This window comes from Mugil cephalus, chromosome 23 (genome assembly GCF_022458985.1).
Source record: "Mugil cephalus isolate CIBA_MC_2020 chromosome 23, CIBA_Mcephalus_1.1, whole genome shotgun sequence".
In the NCBI taxonomy this organism is placed as follows: domain Eukaryota; kingdom Metazoa; phylum Chordata; class Actinopteri; order Mugiliformes; family Mugilidae; genus Mugil; species Mugil cephalus.
In genome coordinates, this window is record NC_061792.1 from 2,012,393 (window position 1) to 2,031,084 (window position 18,692).

The 18,692-nt window shown below is 40.3% G+C and overlaps 1 protein-coding gene, 4 non-coding genes and 12 pseudogenes across 5 annotated transcripts in view; 1 reads left to right on the forward strand and 16 right to left on the reverse strand.

Moving 5' to 3' along the window:
* The window catches only part of LOC125001199 (NLR family CARD domain-containing protein 3-like), a 283,132-nt gene that overhangs the window by 175,775 nt on the left and 88,665 nt on the right, over positions 1 to 18,692 (forward strand). The window lies entirely within an intron of this gene.
* On the reverse strand, positions 1,493 to 1,611 carry LOC125002867 (annotated as a pseudogene).
* On the reverse strand, positions 1,713 to 1,831 carry LOC125001580 (annotated as a pseudogene).
* On the reverse strand, positions 1,933 to 2,051 carry LOC125001277. Its single transcript, XR_007111540.1, has one exon. It is a non-coding gene; the product is annotated as a 5S ribosomal RNA (ribosomal RNA).
* On the reverse strand, positions 2,155 to 2,263 carry LOC125002850 (annotated as a pseudogene).
* LOC125001319 lies at positions 3,524 to 3,642 on the reverse strand. Its single transcript, XR_007111579.1, has one exon. It is a non-coding gene; the product is annotated as a 5S ribosomal RNA (ribosomal RNA).
* On the reverse strand, positions 3,953 to 4,070 carry LOC125001463 (annotated as a pseudogene).
* Positions 6,631 to 6,749, reverse strand: LOC125003115. The gene has a single exon (XR_007111982.1). It is a non-coding gene; the product is annotated as a 5S ribosomal RNA (ribosomal RNA).
* On the reverse strand, positions 6,851 to 6,969 carry LOC125003250. The gene has a single exon (XR_007112111.1). It is a non-coding gene; the product is annotated as a 5S ribosomal RNA (ribosomal RNA).
* Positions 13,030 to 13,154, reverse strand: LOC125002866 (annotated as a pseudogene).
* On the reverse strand, positions 17,255 to 17,363 carry LOC125002516 (annotated as a pseudogene).
* Positions 17,465 to 17,582, reverse strand: LOC125002287 (annotated as a pseudogene).
* On the reverse strand, positions 17,684 to 17,802 carry LOC125002121 (annotated as a pseudogene).
* Positions 17,904 to 18,022, reverse strand: LOC125001503 (annotated as a pseudogene).
* On the reverse strand, positions 18,124 to 18,242 carry LOC125002154 (annotated as a pseudogene).
* LOC125001930 lies at positions 18,344 to 18,463 on the reverse strand (annotated as a pseudogene).
* LOC125002863 lies at positions 18,565 to 18,673 on the reverse strand (annotated as a pseudogene).

Below are 18,692 nucleotides of genomic sequence, written 5' to 3' on the forward strand. Positions count from 1 at the left end.
GATGGTACTATTGAATGTAATATATGTCGTCAGATTTTGGCATGAGCAACCAAAATCACCACTACCACTCTTCTACCAACTGTATCAGTATTAGTGAAAAATAGTAGTAGATGTAATTATTTTTGTACCTTTAAAATATTTACTTTAATATAGTTTCTCTCCTTTGGTTTTGGTTTGTTTTATCATTTTGCATTGTCTGTAAAACCTTCATTTCTCCACGGGGAATAACGTAAAATAGTCCTGCCTTATCTCTAATTCAAGATTCAAGTGATTCAGTACATCTAATGACAACTAACTGGGGTCTTTTTTATTTTCATAGATCACTCTTTTATACATGTCTCATAAAAAGTCCAGCATTAGAGCATAAACACTCAAATATGTTAAGGTTGACTCTTCGGCTATAGTTGTAGTTGTACAACTATTTAACGCTGTACCAGTTGGCAGCATCACAACGTGCTAAACCGGTTAGCCTGTTCCAAGACAAACAGAAAACTTACAGCAAAAAAAAAGACAACACAACTACAGCCGGTAAAACTGTTCTTAATTGCTTGCCTAGTAAACAAAGGTTAAATAAAAATAAAATACTAACATACATACAGACACATTCTGACACATTGAAATTTGCCGTTAGCACGTTAACTTAGCCCCGTAGTTAGCTCCCCACTCCACCGTATGCTAACGCCCCACGTTATCTCCACTGGCCTCGTTTTATTTCGGAATCAGTTCAAATTGTGGACAACAGCAAATTGATGCAAAATACAATGCTTGTCAATATTTCTAATGACAAATCTCGACAGCCCACCTCAGGCGTTGGTTTTTGCGGTATTGCCCGAAAGAAACGCAAAAACAGAACTAATTTACATAATACTTACATCATTGTGTAGTAAAGCCACAAGTAGCGCTGTTAATAGGTTCCAGCTAGACCATTATGTACCTCAGAGGGAAATACGATAAAGAATCACCCGCACATGATTAAACTACACGTGACACAAACATATTGATTATACAATGTGGATGAGGCTTAAACAAACCTTTACACACAGTTATGGGAGCATGTTGGTCTAATTTTTGTGTATTGTTTTCGCGCACGTACAGACGCACGTGCGACTACATGCGCGCACATGGAGTAACGTTACATCCATATGTAGTTCCGTGCATGCTCACACACATACAAAAGAAACAATGGATGAAACAGGGCGATGACGTCATGGGATGTCTTCCTTTGATGATGTCCTCAATTGTTTTCCTTTGATGATGATGTCATGAAATGTTTTCCTTTGATCATGATGGCATAGAATCTTTGCCTTTGATCTTATTGAAAGTTTGTTTTATACAAACCTAGGTGGGTCCGTAGATTCTGTTAGACTTTCAAACTGAAAGCAAGCGAGAGGTATGGTGTCAGTCACAAAAGCGGTACATATAAGTGGTCAAAATCAATATTGCATGTATTATGATGATGGAAATGTTCCTGTGTCCCCTGATGAAAATGAAAGGCTTACAGAACCTGGTATTCCCGGGCAGCCTCCCATCCAAGTACTAACCACGCCCGACCCTGCTAAACTTCCGAGATCAGATGACACTGGGTGTGTTCAGTGTGGTATGCCCTTAAGCCATTTTGTCAGTCACAACAGCAGTATATATAAGTGGTCAAAATGATCATTGCATGTATTTTGATGATGTAAATGTTACCATGTCTCCTGATCAAAATGAAAGGCTTACATCACCTAGGATTCCCAGGCGGTCTCCCATCCAAGTACTAACCAGGCCCGACACTGCTTAGCTTCCGAGATCAGACGAGATTGGGCGTGTTCAGGTTGGTATGGCCGTAAGCGATATGAAATGTTACTAAAGCAGTATATATAAGTGGTCAAAATGATCATTGCATGTATTTTGATGATGTAAATGGTACCATGTCTCCTGATGAAAATAAAAAGCTTACAGCACCTAGTATTCCCAGGCGGTCTCCCATCCAAGTACTAACCAGGCCCGACACTGCTTAGATTCCGAGATCAGACGAGATCGGGCGTGTACAGGTTGGTATGGCCGTAAGCAACGTCAAATGTTACTAAAGCAGTATATATAAGTTGTAAAAATGATCATTTGCATGTAATTTTGATGTTGTAAATGTTACCATGTCTCCTGATGAAAATGGAAGGCTTACAGCACCTAGTATTCCCAGGCGGTCTCCCATCCAAGTACTAACCAGGCCCGACACTGCTTAGCTTCCAAGATCATACGTGTTCAGGTTGGTATGGCCGTAAGCAATGTCAAATGTTACTTAAGCAGTATATATAAGTGGTCAAAATGATCATTGCATGTATTTTGATGATGTAAATGTTACCATGTCTCCTGAGGAAAATGAAAAGCTTACAGCACCTGGTATTCCCAGGCGTTCCCATCCAAGTACAAACCAGGCCCGACACTGCTTGGCTTCCGAGATCAAACTGTTCAGGTGGTATGGCCGTAAGCAACGTGACTGTCACAAACGCAGTATATATAATGGTCAAAATCATCATTGCATGAATTTTTGTTTTTGAGCTGAAGCTTCTACAATGAAACAGTCTGCCAGGAAGTAGAGTCAGAAGTAACAGTAGATATGAATCAGAGACAAAAACAAGGCGACACGGTCCAACCAGGTTGATGTGATTTGTGTTTAAACTGAACACTGCCTGAGATTGGCTTATCGTAAAGGCCTACTGCATCTTAGCCAATATCATCACCTATGCGGACGTCCCAGCTGTTTGAGCATGTCAATTTCAATCAGAATTTAATAGGTTCCAGCTAGACCATTATGTACCTCAGAGGGAAATATGATAAAGAATCAGCCGCACATGATTAAACTACACGTGACACAAACATATTGATTATACAATGTGGATGAGGCTTAAACAAACCTTTACACACAGTTATGGGAGCATGTTGGTCTAATTTTTGTGTATTGTTTTGCGCACGTACAGACGCACGTGCGACTACATGCGCGCACATGGAGTAACGTTACATCCATACGTAGTTCCGTGCATGCTCACCACATACAAAAGAAACGATGGATGAAACAGGGCGATGACGTCATGGGATGTCTTCCTTTGATGATGTCCTCAATTGTTTTCCTTTGATGATGATGTCATGAAATGTTTTCCTTTGATCATGATGGCATAGAATCTTTGCCTTTGATCTCATTGAAAGTTTGTTTTATACAAACCTAGGTGGGTCCGTAGATTCTGTTAGACTTTCAAACTGAAAGCAAGCGAGACAAGCAAACACGGGCGTCTTACGAGATGGTATGGTGTCAGTCACAAAAGCGGTACATATAAGTGGTCAAAATCAATATTGCATGTATTATGATGATGGAAATGTTCCTGTGTCCACTGATGAAAATGAAAGGCTTACAGGACCGGGCGTGTTCAGGGTGTATGGCCGTAAGCAATGTCAAACATCACTAAAGCAGTATATATAAGTGGTCAAAATGATCATTGCATGTATTTTGATGATGTAAATGTTACCATGTCTCCTGATGAGAATGAAAAGCTTACAGCACCTGGTATTCCCATGCGGCCTCCCATCCAAGTACTAACCAGGCCCAACCATGCTTAGGTTCCGAGATCAGACGAGATCGGGATTGTTCAGGTTGGTATTGCCGTAAGCAACGTCAATTGTCACTAAAGCAGTATATATATATAAGTGATCAAAATGATCATGCATGTTATTTTGATGATGCAAATGTTACCATGTCTCCTGATGAGAATGAAGAGCTTCCAGCACCTGGTATTCCCAGGCGGTCTCCCATCCAAATACTAACCAAGCCCGAGCTCAGACGAGATCGGGCTTGTTCAGGTTGGTATGGCCGTAAACAACGTCACATGTCACTAAAGCAGTATATATATAAGTGATCAAAATGATCATTGCATGTATTTTGATGATGTAAATGTTACCATGTCTCCTGATGAAAATGAAAAGCTTACAGCACCTGGTATTCCTAGGCGGTCTCCCATCCAAGTACTAACCAGGCCCTACACTCTTAACTTCCGAGATCAGACGAGATCAGGCGTGTTCAGGGTGGTATGGCCGTAAGTAATGGTAACTGTCACAAACGTAGAATATATAAGTGGTCAAAATCATAATTGCATTTTTTTTTGTTTTTGCGTGAAGCTTAACCAATGATAAAGTCTGCCAGGAAGTAAGTCAGAATGAAACGGGTGATATAAAATCAAGACAAAAAAAAGGGGGCCCCAAAATTTCCCCCCCAAAGGGTTTTTGGGTGTGATTTTGGTTTAAACTAACAGGCCTGAGTTTGGGCCCTTATCTTGAAAGGCCTATTGCCCCTTTAAACCCATCATCATCCCTATGCGGATGTTGAAAGCTGTTTAAAGGCTTTGTCAATTTACCCATATCAATTTCATTTTTTGCCCTGTCTGAAAATTGGGGACAGCCTCTTGTTGCCTTTAAACCCCGACATTTCTTTGGGTTTTTTTGCAGCATTTGGTAAAAATTCAAAGCCGCCTCTCTGAGGAAAGAATGCACTTTCAGGAAAATTTCCCCAAGGTGCTCCCTCCCGAGTTTATTAGTCTTTTGTGTTTTGTTTTGGGTTCCCTTGATTTCTTGTTTTTCGGGAAAAGTTTTTTAAAAAATTTGGACGAAAATCAATGAACCAAGCTCTTTCAATGTGTTCTTTTTCTTGCTTTCAGTCAATTTTTTACCTAGAAAGCACTAAAGATGTAAAGATACAGAGGCTTGTTAAAAAACAAAAAAAATTTTAGGGAAGATCAAAGGCCCAAAAATTCTATGCCCTCCTGGCCAAAGGAAAAAATTTGGGTGAAAGGACAGAATTCTATGACATCCTGAAGGGAAAAAAATTTCTTTTGGGACATTCTATGTAAAAATTTTTTGAGGAGTGGCTAGGAAAGAGAGGTGGGAAAAAATTTTCCAAAATTTTTTTGTTTTCTGTGATCATTTTTTTTTTCTCCCAAATCGGGTTTTGTTTTTTATTTTGGTTCCTCTTTTCCCAAAAATTTTTTATTAAAACCTTTTTTAAACGAGTTTGTGAATCTATAACACTGCCGTCCGATGGTTTCAATTTTATATGATAATATAGGGCGTCAGATTTTGGATGACAACCAAAATCACCCCACCTACCATCTTCTACCAAATGTACAGTATTTTTTTGAAAAAAGAAATTTGATGTAATTATTTTTTACTTTAAAAATATTTTCTTTTATATAGTTTCTCCCCCTTTGGTTTTTTGGGTTTTTTTTAAACATTTTGCCCTTGGGCTGTAAAACCTTATTTCTCCAGGGGGAAAAAACGTAAAATAGTTGCCCCCTCTCTAATTTCAAGAAATTTAAATGATTCAGTACTCTAATGAAATAACGGGGGCTTTTTTATTTTCATAAAATCAAATTTTTATACATTTTCTTCATAAAAATCCCGCATTAGAGCATAAAAAACTTTAAATATGTTAAGGGTTTACTCTTCGGCTTATAGTCCTAGTTGTAAAAAACTATTTAACGGGTTTTTACCCGTTGGGGGCATTTATAAGTGCTAAAAAAGGGTTTGTTTTCCAAGCCAAAAAAAAACTTACAGCAATAAAAATGACAAACAATTTAAACCGGTAAAACTTTTTTTTAAAATTTCTTGCCCAGGTAAACAAAGGGTTTAAATAAAAATAAAATTTCTAACATACATACAGACACCCTTTGAACCCTGAAAAATTTGGGCCTTTTTGCACGTTTTAAATTAGCCCCCAAATTAGCTCCCCACTCCCCCGTTTCAACACCCCCGTTTTCTCCATGGCCTGTTTTATTTCCCGGGTCTTAAATTGTGGGCAACAGGGAAATTGATGCAAAATACAAGCAATGTTAGGAAACCGCTTGTCAATATTTCTAATGACAAATCTCGACAGCACACGTCGGCTACCACCTCAGACGTTGGGGTTTGCTGTATTGCCCGAAAGAAACGCAAAAACAGAACTAATTTACATAATACTTACATCATTGTGTAGTAAAGCCACAAGTAGCACTGTTAATAGGTTCCAGCTAGACCATTATGTACCTCAGAGGGAAATACGATAAAGAATCAGCCGCACATGATTAAACTACACTTGACACAAACATATTGATTATACAATGTGGATGAGGCTTAAACAAACCTTTACACACAGTTATGGGAGCATGTTGGTCTAATTTTTGTGTATTGTTTTCGCGTACGTACAGACGCACGTGCAACTACATGCGCGCACATGGAGTAACGTTACATCCATACGTAGTTCCGTGCATGCTCACGCACATACAAAAGAAACGATGGATTAAACAGGGCGATGCCGTCATGGGATGTCTTCCTTTGATGATGTCCTCAATTGTTTTCCTTTGATGATGATGTCATGAAATGTTTTCCTTTGATCATGATGGCATAGAATCTTTGCCTTTGATCTTATTGAAAGTTTGTTTTATACAAACCTAGGTGTGTCCGTAGATTCTCTTAGACTTTCAAACTGAAAGCAAGCGAGACAAGCAAACACGGGCGTCTTACGAGGTGGTATGGTGTCAGTCACAAAAGCGGTACATATAAGTGGTCAAAATGATCATTGCGTGTATTTTGATGATGTAAATGTTACCATGTCTCCTGATGAGAATGAAAAGCTTACAGCACCTGGTATTCCCAGGCGGTCTCCCATCCAAGTACTAACCAGGCCCGACACTGCTTAGCTTCCGAGATCAGACGAGATCAGGCGTGTTCAGGGTGGTATGGCGGTAAGTAACGATAACCGTCACAAACGCAGTATATATAAGTGGTCAAAATCATCATGGCATGTATTTTGATGATGTAAATGTTACCATGTCTCCTGATGAAAATGAAAGGCTTACAGCACCTAGTATTCCCAGGCGGTCTCCCATCCAAGTACTAACCAGGCCTGACCATGCTTGGCTTCCGAGATCAAACGAGATCAGGCGTATTCAGGGTGGTATGGCCGTAAGCAACGTTAGCTGTCACAAACGCAGTATATATAAGTGGTCAAAATGATCATTGCATGTATTTTGATGATGTAAATGTTACCATGTCTCCTGATGAAAATGAAAAGCTTACGGCGCCTGGTATTCCTAGGCAGTCTCCCATCCAAGTACTAACCAGGCCCGACACTGCTTAGCTTCCGAGATCAGACGAGATCGGGATTGTTCTTTTTTTTTTTTTTGTTTTTTTGTTAGTCTTCAATCACAAATTTACACGTCAAGTCAACTTTTGCACATAGACCAGAAAAGAAACAAACCTATCGTAGTTCTCATGAATGTATCAAAAGAAAAATCAAAGAATCAAGCTGAATAAAAAAAAAAAAAAAATCCAACTCTCACCAATTCAACAAAACTTCGCCCTTTTCTCCATAACAAATAAACTTATTCCCTCTCATGAAAAATTCCCTCACCTCCTCTCCCCCATACTTGCAGTTCAGTTCAGTATCTCTTTTCATTATTGTCTTAAACAGATCTTTAATTTGTACATTTCTCCCTTCAAAATGAGCATAATTCCTTTTTATACAACCCAATTCTGGCCATGGCTCCAAAGTGGTAGTTAATTAACCATAAATTCACAGTCTCTCTTTTTTCTTTTCAAGTAAAGCATACAGAAATAGCTTCTCCACCCCTCCTTCAGCTCTGATCCCAAGTGCCAATGTTCCTCAAAAAGTTTTTTCAGGAAATCAAAGAAATCAACTACTCAAACAATCCAAAAAATAGTGCAAAAAAAAAAACTCTCATGGCCCACTTTTACATACATCACACATTGCACTCTACGCATTATTTATTTTTGAAACACCACCTCATTCTTATATATTCTGGTATGTTTTATTTAGGTAATCGTTATTTTCACACCTATACTGTTATATTTTATATTCCCATTCAACCATATCTTCTTGACATCCAAATCGTTCGAACACGCCCGGCCAAACTTTCTCTGCTGCTGGCTCTTTTTATCACATCAGCTATTAAACATTCATATACCTTTTTCTTCTTCACATTTGGCAAAGAGGCATTTCTCTCTTTTTCAATCACATAATCTTAGGTGTACGCTTGTCTTGCTTAATCACACAGTCTCTATTTATAATATTTGTCATTCCAGAGTATGAGAGTGTATAGCGATCCGATTTTTTTTTTTTTTTTCAAAAATATTTCTACTGACTTTATTTCTTTGCTTTCCATACCATCTAAATCACACACAGATAATAAATACAATTTATCTCAAAAAACCCGGGTGACTCATAAATAATATCCTTGACTTGTTTAATATTTGCCACAATGAATTGTGGCTCATACAGACTTTTACTATTATATTTAAAATTATTCTCATTGAGAAACAAGGGTAGTTAGGTTTAACAAAACATTGCAACCCATCAACACTCATATTCTACTATTGTAGGAATTTTCTCCATCGCTTCAAACACTCTGCCCTGGTAAAACTCTGGGATTTTAACTGTCATTGATTGTTTGAAAACCATAAACAAAAAACATAGTCTCCTATCCCACCCACTTTCATCCACAATATTTCTTAAAAACTCCTTCCATCCATAGTTCATCCACGGCTCCATGTATTTTTGGATGTTCTTACTCTTATTGCCATTCTTTTCATTTCCAAAATCAATGAGCCTTTCAGCCACCCTCCCTCTTCTTCCCTATCCAAAGTTTTTTGTGCAATTTTCACCCCTTTTCCCCTCCATATAAAAGTCACAATAGTTTTGTTTAACACATTCATAACCCAACTCTGGCATGTCTAACTCTTATCAATACACACAACTGAGGAATAACAAACTTTTCACCACCATCACTGTTCACTTTCAGTTTAAGTTTTCTCCCCCTCCATAGTGTACATTCTGTTTTTATCTTATTATCACTCAGTCCATGTCTCATCTCTAGCCTCTTTGCTTGCCACCCCAGGACACACTCCCCAACACCTTCATGTATTTCTCCTCCCACCTTAAGCCATTTTATCCTCTTCTACATCTCCAAATGTGCATGATCTCTGATTGTAGTTTTGTTGATTTTGCTCCTGATGCCCTTCCGTATTTTTCTTTATCTGTAGCACCCTTTTCACAATGTTGTTTTCCCTGACCGTAATAGTTGTGTCGTCTGCATATTGATTGATGGACACAGGGTCCCTCCATAGGGCAAACTGAACACCTTTCACCTCTGGTCAGTTAGTTTTGATCAGCTATCGCCAGGGGCTCAACAACTATTGCTTACAATAGTGCTGACAAGGGACATCCTCTGTTCTCACTGATCTCACCACATCGAAAGGTTTGTCAAGAACCACCGTTTACTCTTAACTCCTGCTCTTGGCACTGTCATACACGCTCTTTACCATCCCACCATCCTCTCCCCGAACCAACTTTATCAGTACTCTAAACAGGAATCTGTGGTCTACTCTATCAAGGCTTATTCAATCTATTCCAGCACTCTCCCCCTTCACCATCCTCTTTCATGCTGTTCTATTGAATCTCTGATTGTGGCTATTGTGTCTGCTAGGTCTCTTCCGGGTATGCTGTAACTCTGCGTGTTCTGTTACTATGTTCCCTCATCTCTCCCTTATCCTATTTGCAGGACTTTAGTTAGTATCTTATAATCTGCTATTTAGCAAACTAATTGGCTGTAGTTTTCCAAATCTAACCTACTTCCTTTCTTTTTGTATATTATTGCTATTACACCCTCCCCCATTTCCTATTCTGCACTTGCCCTGTTCTTTCCATCCCCTTGAATACTTTCTTACAAGAATTTGCGCTACCTCATTTTTGTACGCTTTGTACATTCGATCCTATCCATCACTTCCTGGGACTCTTTTCCACTTTTCAATCCTCCTCTGGCCTTATCACCTCCCTTCTCATTGATGGTCTCTATTCACACCATTCCCTTATCCTCTTCACTCAGTTTCCTTTTACACATTCCATCACTTCAAATCTATGCTTCCTTGATCTAGTCCCCCCTTTCTTATAGAGATCCCATAAATTTTGTACCCTTTCAGAATCTCCACATATCTACTACTTCTCTCGTTTTTGTCATTAATTTCCTTTATGTATGTTCTTTTCTGTTTTTTCTTTTCTCTAACCCCAAAATATCCTGTGCACCTTTCACTTCTAATGCATTTTTGCTTACTTCTCAGAATCGCTCTTACCATTTCTCCTTCTCAAACCTCTCTAAATTCATCTTTGCCTCCAATAGTTTGTTTATATTATAACCCTCCTCATTGTTCTGCTCGCCTACTAACTATGCCCTCAATTTTTGTTTCAGAGCCTTTTCCTCAGCGACTCGCTACTCGCTTTCCCTTTTCTTTTCTTTACTATATCATAACACTAATTTGTTTAATTACATTTTTCATTTTCTCCCATCGTTTCCCCTATGCTGTCGTCTAGCCTGTCATTTTCTTTATACACTCCTCTTCTCCTATTTTCTCGGTCTAGCAAATCCATTATCTGTATCTTGTACTCCTCTTCTTCAATTAATACTGCGTTTATTATCCACATCCCGACCCTCCTACCTCTTCTTTCTCACCTTAATTGAAACATGACCTCATCACGGTCACTGAAGCTATTTCTTTGATGCCAGAGAGATTGTCGATGTTCACCAAATAATGCCACATTGCAACCAACACCAAATCTTATTCTACTTTGTTTAGAAAGCCAATCTCTCATTTGCCTCCTGTGTATCTCTTTCTCTGGTTCTCTCTGGCTATCCATGCATCTATAAGCCCCTTTTCTTTCATCAGCTCGGGACAGCATTGTTTCTCGATCTTTTCCCATCTAATTTCAACTCCGTTACCTACATCTAGACGGATACATTTTATATTGAAGTCCCAACTATTAATACACTTCCTGCAATTATATTTTTAAGTTCTTAATAATGCAAAACTTATCTTTTTCTCTATTTGGAACGTATTATATTGATTTAATCTGAATTTATTTCTCTATATTTAAATTCTATACACCAAAAGTCTCCTGTCTCATCTCTATATACCTCTTTTATCGTCTTCGACAACATCCTTTTTTATTATTATGTACACCCTTGCATTTCTAGCACCGCATTATTGTAATATATAAACTCCTCATCTATTACTCTCTTTTTTCTTTTTACTATGTCCTCGTCAATTAGTTTCCTTGGAATAAATTATAATATCGCTGCGGTATGCAAAATAATAGCTCTTTTATTTACTCTTAGTTCTTAGCCCATTTGTGTTAACAGGGTTATTGTGGCCATGAAGAGCAAAAACTGAATATAAATAGAAAACCGAAAAAAGTAAACATTTAGACCAAAGCATATAAATCACATACCGGGACTTCGGTCCTTTTCGCTCATCTCTTTTCTTTGTCTTTCTCCGCCTTCCGCTTTGCTGAGAATCTTTGAAAGATCTTGTCAAGTCTGGTTGTCCGTTCTTTTTCCTCTCTTCCATGTCCATTTAACGGTCTTCTGTCCTTTCCTGATTTTCCTGTCCTTGTTCGGCGAGCGGGTTCAGGTTTCTCTCCTCCCTCTCCATTTGCTGTTATTGTTGTTCCGCTCCACCGGTGTTCTGTCCGCTCCACCGACATTCCTTGTCCACCAGTTTTCCAGATCCTCCTCTTCCTCGATCCCATTCCTGCTCTCACCTTGTATCTAGGTCCTCTGTATGACCTTGGCCTCTCGCTTCGCGTCGTGGTTTGTCGTTCTCCTCCTCCACTTCCTCATCATCTCCTCCTCCGTTTAGAGATGATATGACTCGCGCACTCTGTGCGTAGTGGCCACTCTGTTCCGCACTGAAACACTTGTTGTTTTGCTTTTTTTGTTTTTTTTTTTGGAAAAAAAAAAAAAATAACAGGCCCCTCGCGTCGTCTCTCGTATGCACTCGCCCCCCCCCCCCCCGGCGGGGGGTGTTGAAATGCCGGGGGGGGGATTCCATGAAGATGTGTCCCTGGCTTGATGCATTTTCTGCACACTTGGATCTGTCTGTCATGGCTCATAGCGGAAATACTATACGCCCCTCATGGTTTCATATTTTTGTGGAGTAAGCAGAGCGATCTGACTTGCTCTGTTTGAACGGACCTTAAAAATCTCGTTGCCGTCGGGCAATGTGCTGTGCCGGCCAACACGGCGTTTTAATTGCGTCAGTGGCCGGACCCCCATTCATTAAGTTTTCGGGAGTGGGCCTTTCCATGATCGTGCTGTCCTCCAGATACAGGGGTATGTTTAGGAAGAGACAACAAGTCGCTGTTCATTCTGTCACGTCCGATCACTGGCACTCCATTTATTCTTTTGCCGTCAATCAACTTTGGCCTTCCCGGCACTATCCTTCATTGTGATTTTCAAATTTCTTGTTCCGTCTTCATTCTACAACCTAAAATTTCCCCACACTCCTTCTTCACCACCTTTCAGCAAGTCCATTACCGCAATTGGATGGTTATCTTCCACCTCCTTCCCACCGTCAGCTCCCTCTCAAACTTTTTTGTGTTGACAGCATTCCTCGCACCAATCATTCATTGTCTTTCGCCTCCCATGGATTCCTCTTCATTAAATTTAGCGAGAAGAAACAGTCCTAAACATCTATCTCCTATTTTCACAACATATTTTCCTAATCTTAAAAAAAATAAACCAACCCCACACACCACACCACTCCGCTCTCAACCCTGTTCCCACTCCAAACACCCCCTCATCTTTACCACCCACCTATCTCCATAATCTCCTCCTCACCCTGCTCGCTACTACTTGTGTGGTGTGTGTGTGGTGTGTCACCGCGATCGCTCCCCACTCGCGCCCCCCCGCTACATCCATTAAACATAAAACCCTACAGGCGATATATACCCCCTACAGTTTCCCCCCTCTTCCGTTACTTTCCTTGTGTGAGAGAGAGAGTGGGGTCGGGTTATGGTGGTGGGGCGGAGGTGGTTATGGGGTGTTGCACGGGGGTAATCTATTAGCAACACATAGAGATGGGCAAGTGAGCAGCAAATCAGGATCATTAATCAAAATGATCAATTGCATGTATTTTGATGAAGTAAATGATTTCCATGTCTCCTGATGAGAATGAAAAAGCTTACAGCACCTGGTATTCCCAGGCGGTCTTCCCATCCAAGTACTAACCAGGCCCCCGACCCTGCTTAGCTTCCGGAGATCATGACGAGTGCGGGCGTGTTGAGGGTTGGTATGGCAGTAAGCAACGGTTAGGCTGGTCAAACAACGCAGTCAGTATATATAAGTGGTCAAAATCATCATTGCATGTATTTGGATGATGTAAATGTTAGCATGTTTCCTGATTGAAAATGAAAGACTTACAACATAAAATTCCAAGGCGGTTCTCCCATCCAAGTACTAACTAGGCGCCTGACCATGCTTAGCTTCGAGATCAGACGAGATCGGGCTTGTTCAGGTTGGTATTGGCCGTAAGCACGTCAAAGGTAAATAAAAGCAGTATATATATAAGTGATCAAAATGTTCATTTCATGCATTTTGATGATGTATTTGATTACCATGTCTCTGATGAGAATGAATTCTTACAGCACCTGGTATTCCAGGCGGTTCTCCGAGTATCCAAGTACTAACCAGGCCCGACAATGCTTAACTTCAAGATCGACGAGATCAGGCGTGTTGAGGGTGGTATGGCCGTATAGCTGTGGTTAACTGTCACAAACGCAGTATAAATAAGTGCTCAAAGATCATCATTGCATGTATTTTGATGATGTAAATGTTACATGTCTCCTGATGAAATGAAAAGCTTACAGCACCTGGTTATTCCCAGGCAGGTCGCCCTCCAATTACTAACCAGGCCCGACCAATGCTTAGCTTCCGAGATCAGACGAGGATCGGGCTTGTTCAGGTTGGTTATGCCGGTGTAAACAATGTCAATGTCACTTAAAGAGTTCAGTATATATGTAAGTGATCATAATGATCATTGCGTGTATTCTGATGATGTCATGTTACCATGGTCTCCTGATGAGAATGAAAAGCTTACAGCACCTGGTATTCCGGAGGTCTCCTCCTTCCAAGTACTTAAACCAGGGCCCTACACTGCTTTAGCTTCGAGATGAGACGAGATAGCGTGTGTTCTAGGTGGTATGGCCGTAAGCGATGTGAAATGGTACTAGCAGTATATATAAGTGGTCTAAATGATCATTGCATGTATTTTGATGATTGTAAAATGTTACATGTCTCTGATGGATAATGAAGGTTACAGCACTAGTATTCCAGCCGTGGGCGAGGTCTCCCAATCCAAGTACTTAACCGGGCCCGACACTGCTTAGCTTCCCAAGATCAGGACGTGTTCAGGTTGGTATGGCCGGTAAGCAAATGTCAAAATGTTACTTTAAGCAGTAATATATAAGTTTGTAAAAATGATCATTGCGCTTGTATTTTGTTGATGTAATATGATACCATGTCTCCTGAGGAAAATGAAAAGCTTTTACAGCACCTGACCCTGGTATTCCCAGGCGGTCTCCCATCCAAGTACTAAACAGGGCCCGACACTGCTTGGCTTCCGGATCAAACGAGATCAGGTGTGTTTTCAGGGTGGAGATGGCCGTAAGCAACGTTGACTGTCACAAACGCAGTATCTATAAGTGGGTCAAAATCATCATTGCTATGAATTTTTGTTTTTGAGTGATGCTTCATACAATGATACAGTCTGCCAGGAAGTAGAGTCAGGAATGTAACAGGTGATATGAATCAGAACAAAAACCAAGGCGACCCGGTCCAACCAGGGTTTGGGTGTGATTTGTGTTTAAACTGAACACTGCCTGAGATTGGCTTATCGTGAAAGGCCTACAGCACCTTAGCCAATCATCATCACCTATGCGGACGTCGCAGCTGTTTCAGCATGTCAATTTCAGCATATCAATTTCAACTTTTGCCTGTCTGAAAATTGCCGGACGGCTCTTGTTGACTTTGACGCCGACTTTCTCGTTGGTTTATGCAGCATTTGGTAACAAATTCAAAGCCGCCCTCTCTGAGGAAAGATTGCACTTTCAGGCAATTTCCCAGAGTGCTCCCTACTGAGATATTCAGCTCTTTTGCTGTTTTGTTGGTTGCCATTGATGCTTCTCATTCGGGAAATGTTTTGTAAAACTTTGGACGAAAATCAATGAACCATGCTCTATTCAAGTGTGTTCGTTGTCTTGCTTGCAGTCAATTTGTAACTCTGAGAAGCACTAAAGAATGTACAGATCCACAGAGGCTTGTATAAAACAAAACTTTCAGTAAGATCAAAGGCAAAGATTCTATGCCATCATGGCCAAAGGAAAAGATTTGATGAAAGGACAGAATTCTATGACATCATGAAGGAAAACATTCTATGGCACATTCTATGTAAATTTTGTGAGGAGTGCGCTAGGAAGAGAGAGTGTGGGAAAGATTTTCCAAATTTCTTCTGTTTTCTGTGATCATTTTCTTTTCTCCCACTCTGGTTGTGTTTTCATTTAGGTTCCTCGATCAAAGTTTTCATTAACACCTTTCAATCTTGAGTGTCACATAATGAGATCTATAACACTGCCGTCCGATGGTACTATTGATATGATAATATATGTCGTCAGATTTTGGCATGAGCAACCAAAATCACCACTACCACTCTTCTACCAACTGTATCAGTATTAGTGAAAAATAGTAGTAGATGTAATTATTTTTGTACCTTTAACATATTTACTTTTATATAGTTTCTCTCCTTTGGTTTTGGTTTGTTTTATCATTTTGCATTGTCTGTAAAACCTTCATTTCTCCACGGGGAATAACGTAAAATAGTCCTGCCTTATCTCTAATTCAAGATTCAAGTGATTCAGTACATCTAATGACAACTAACTGGGGTCTTTTTTATTTTCATAGATCACTCTTTAATACATGTCTCATAAAAAGTCCAGCATTAGAGCATAAACACTGAAATATGTTAAGGTTGACTCTTCGGCTATAGTTGTAGTTGTACAACTATTTAACGCTGTACCAGTTGGCAGCATCACAACGTGCTAAACCGGTTAGCCTGTTCCAAGACAAATAGAAAACTTACAGCAATAAAAATGACAACACAACTACAGCCGGTTAAAACTGTTCTTAATTGCTTGCCTAGGTAAACAAAGGTTAAATAAAAATAAAATACTAACATACATACAGACACATTCTGACACATTGAAATTGGCCGTTAGCACGTTAACTTAGCCCCGTAGTTAGCTCCCCACTCCACCGTATGCTAACGACCACGTTAGCTCCACTGGCCTCGTTTTATTTCGGCATCAGTTCAAATTGTGGACAACAGCAAATTGATGCAAAATACAAGCAATGTTAGGAAAACATTTGTCAATATTTCGAATGACAAATCTCGACAGCACACGTCGGCTACTACCTAGGACGTTGGGGTTTGCTGTATTGCCCGAAAGAAACGCAAAAACAGAACTAATTTACATAATACTTACATCATTGTGTAGTAAAGCCACAAGTAGCGCTGTAAATAGGTTCCAGCTAGACCATTATGTACCTCAGAGGGAAATACGATAAAGAATCAGCCGCACATGATTAAACTACACGTGACACAAACATATTGATTATACAATGTGGATGAGGCTTAAACAAACCTTTACACACAGTTATGGGAGCATGTTGGTCTAATTTTTGTGTATTGTTTTCGCGCACGTACAGACGCAGGTGCGACTACATGCGCGCACATGGAGTAACGTTACATCCATACGTAGTTCCGTGCATGCTCACGCACATACAAAAGAAACGATGGATGAAACAGGGCGATGACGTCATGGGATGTCTTCCTTTGATGATGTCCTCAATTGTTTTCCTTTGATGATGATGTCATGAAATGTTTTCCTTTGATCATGATGGCATAGAATCTTTGCCTTTGATCTTATTGAAAGTTTGTTTTATACAAACCTAGGTGGGTCCGTAGATTCTGTTAGACTTTCAAACTGAAAGCAAGCGAGACAAGCAAACACGGGCGTCTTACGAGGTGGTATGGTGTCAGTCACAAAAGCGATACATATAAGTGGTCGAAATCAATATTGCATGTATTATGATGATGGAAATGTTCCTGTGTCCCCAGATGAAAATGAAAGGCTTACAGGACCTGGTATTCCCGGGTAGCCTCCCATTCAAGTACTAACCACGCCCGACCCTGCTAAACTTCCGAGATCAGATGACACTGGGTGTGTTCAGTGTGGTATGCCCTTAAGACATTTTGTCAGTCACAAAAGCAGTATATATAAGTGGTCAAAATGATCATTGCATGTATTTTGATGATGTAAATGTTACCATTTCTCCTGATGAAAATGAAAAGCTTACAGCACCTGGTATTCCCAGGCGGTCTCCCATTCAAGTACTAACCAGGCCCTACACTGCCTAGCTTCCGAGATCAGACGTGTTCAGGGTGGTTTGGCCGTAAGCAATGGTGACTGTCACAAACACAGTATATATAAGTGGTCAAAATCATCATTGCATGTATTTTGATGATGTAAATGTTACCATGTCTCCTGATGAAAATGAAAGGCTTACAGCACCTAGTATTCCAGGCGGTCTCCCATCCAAGTACTAACCAGGATCGACCGTGCCTAGCTTCCGAGATCAGACGAGATCGGGTGTATTCAGGTTGGTATGGCCATAAGCAATTTCAAATGTCACTAAAGCAGTATATACAAGTGATCAAAATGATCATTGCATGTATTTTGATGATGTAAATGTTACCATGTCTCCTGATGAGAATGAAAAGCTTACAGCACCTGGTATTCGCTGGAGGTCTCCCATCCAAGTGCTAACTAGGCCCGACCATGCTTGGCTTCCGAGATCAGACGAGATCAGGCGTGTTCAGGTTGGTATGGCCATAAGCAATGTCAAATGTCACTAAAGCAGTATATATAAGTCGTCAAAATGATCATCGCATGTATTTTGATGATGTAAATGTTACCATGTCTCCTGATGAAAATGAAAAGCTTACAGCACCTGGAATTCCCAGGCGGTCTCCCATCCAAGTACTAACCAGGCCCGACAATGCTTAACTTCCAAGATCAGACGAGACCAGCCGTGTTCAGGGTGGTATGGCCGTAAGCAGTGGTAACTGTCACAAACGCAGTATATATAAGTGGTCAAAATCATCATGGCATGTATTTTGATGATGTAAATGTTACCATGTCTCCTGATGAAAATGAAAAGCTTACAGCACATGGTATTCCCAGGCGGTCTCCCATCCAAGTACTAACCAGGCCCGACCAAGCTTAGCTTCCGAGATCAGACGAGATCGGTCTTGTTCAGGTTGGTATGGCAGTAAACAATTGTACCTGTCACAAACGCAGTATATATAAGTGGTCAAAATGATCATTGCAGGTATTTTGATGATGTAAATGTTACCATGTTTCCTGATGAAAATGAAATGCTTACAGCACCTGGTATTCCCAACTGGTCTCCCATCCAAGTACTAACCAGGCCCGACACTGCTTAGCTTCCGCTATCAGACGAGATCGGGCGTGTTCAATTTGGTATGGCCCGTAAGCAACGTCAAATGTCACTAAAGCAGTATATATAAGTGATCAAAATGATCATTGCATGTATTTTGATGATGTAAATGTTACCATGTCTCCTGATGAAAATGAAAGGCTTACAGCACCTGGTATTCACAGGCGGTCTCCCATCCAAGTATTAACCAGGCCCTACACTGCCTAGCTTCCGAGATCAGACGTGTTCAGGGTGGTATGTCCGTAAGCAATGGTGACTGTCACAAAC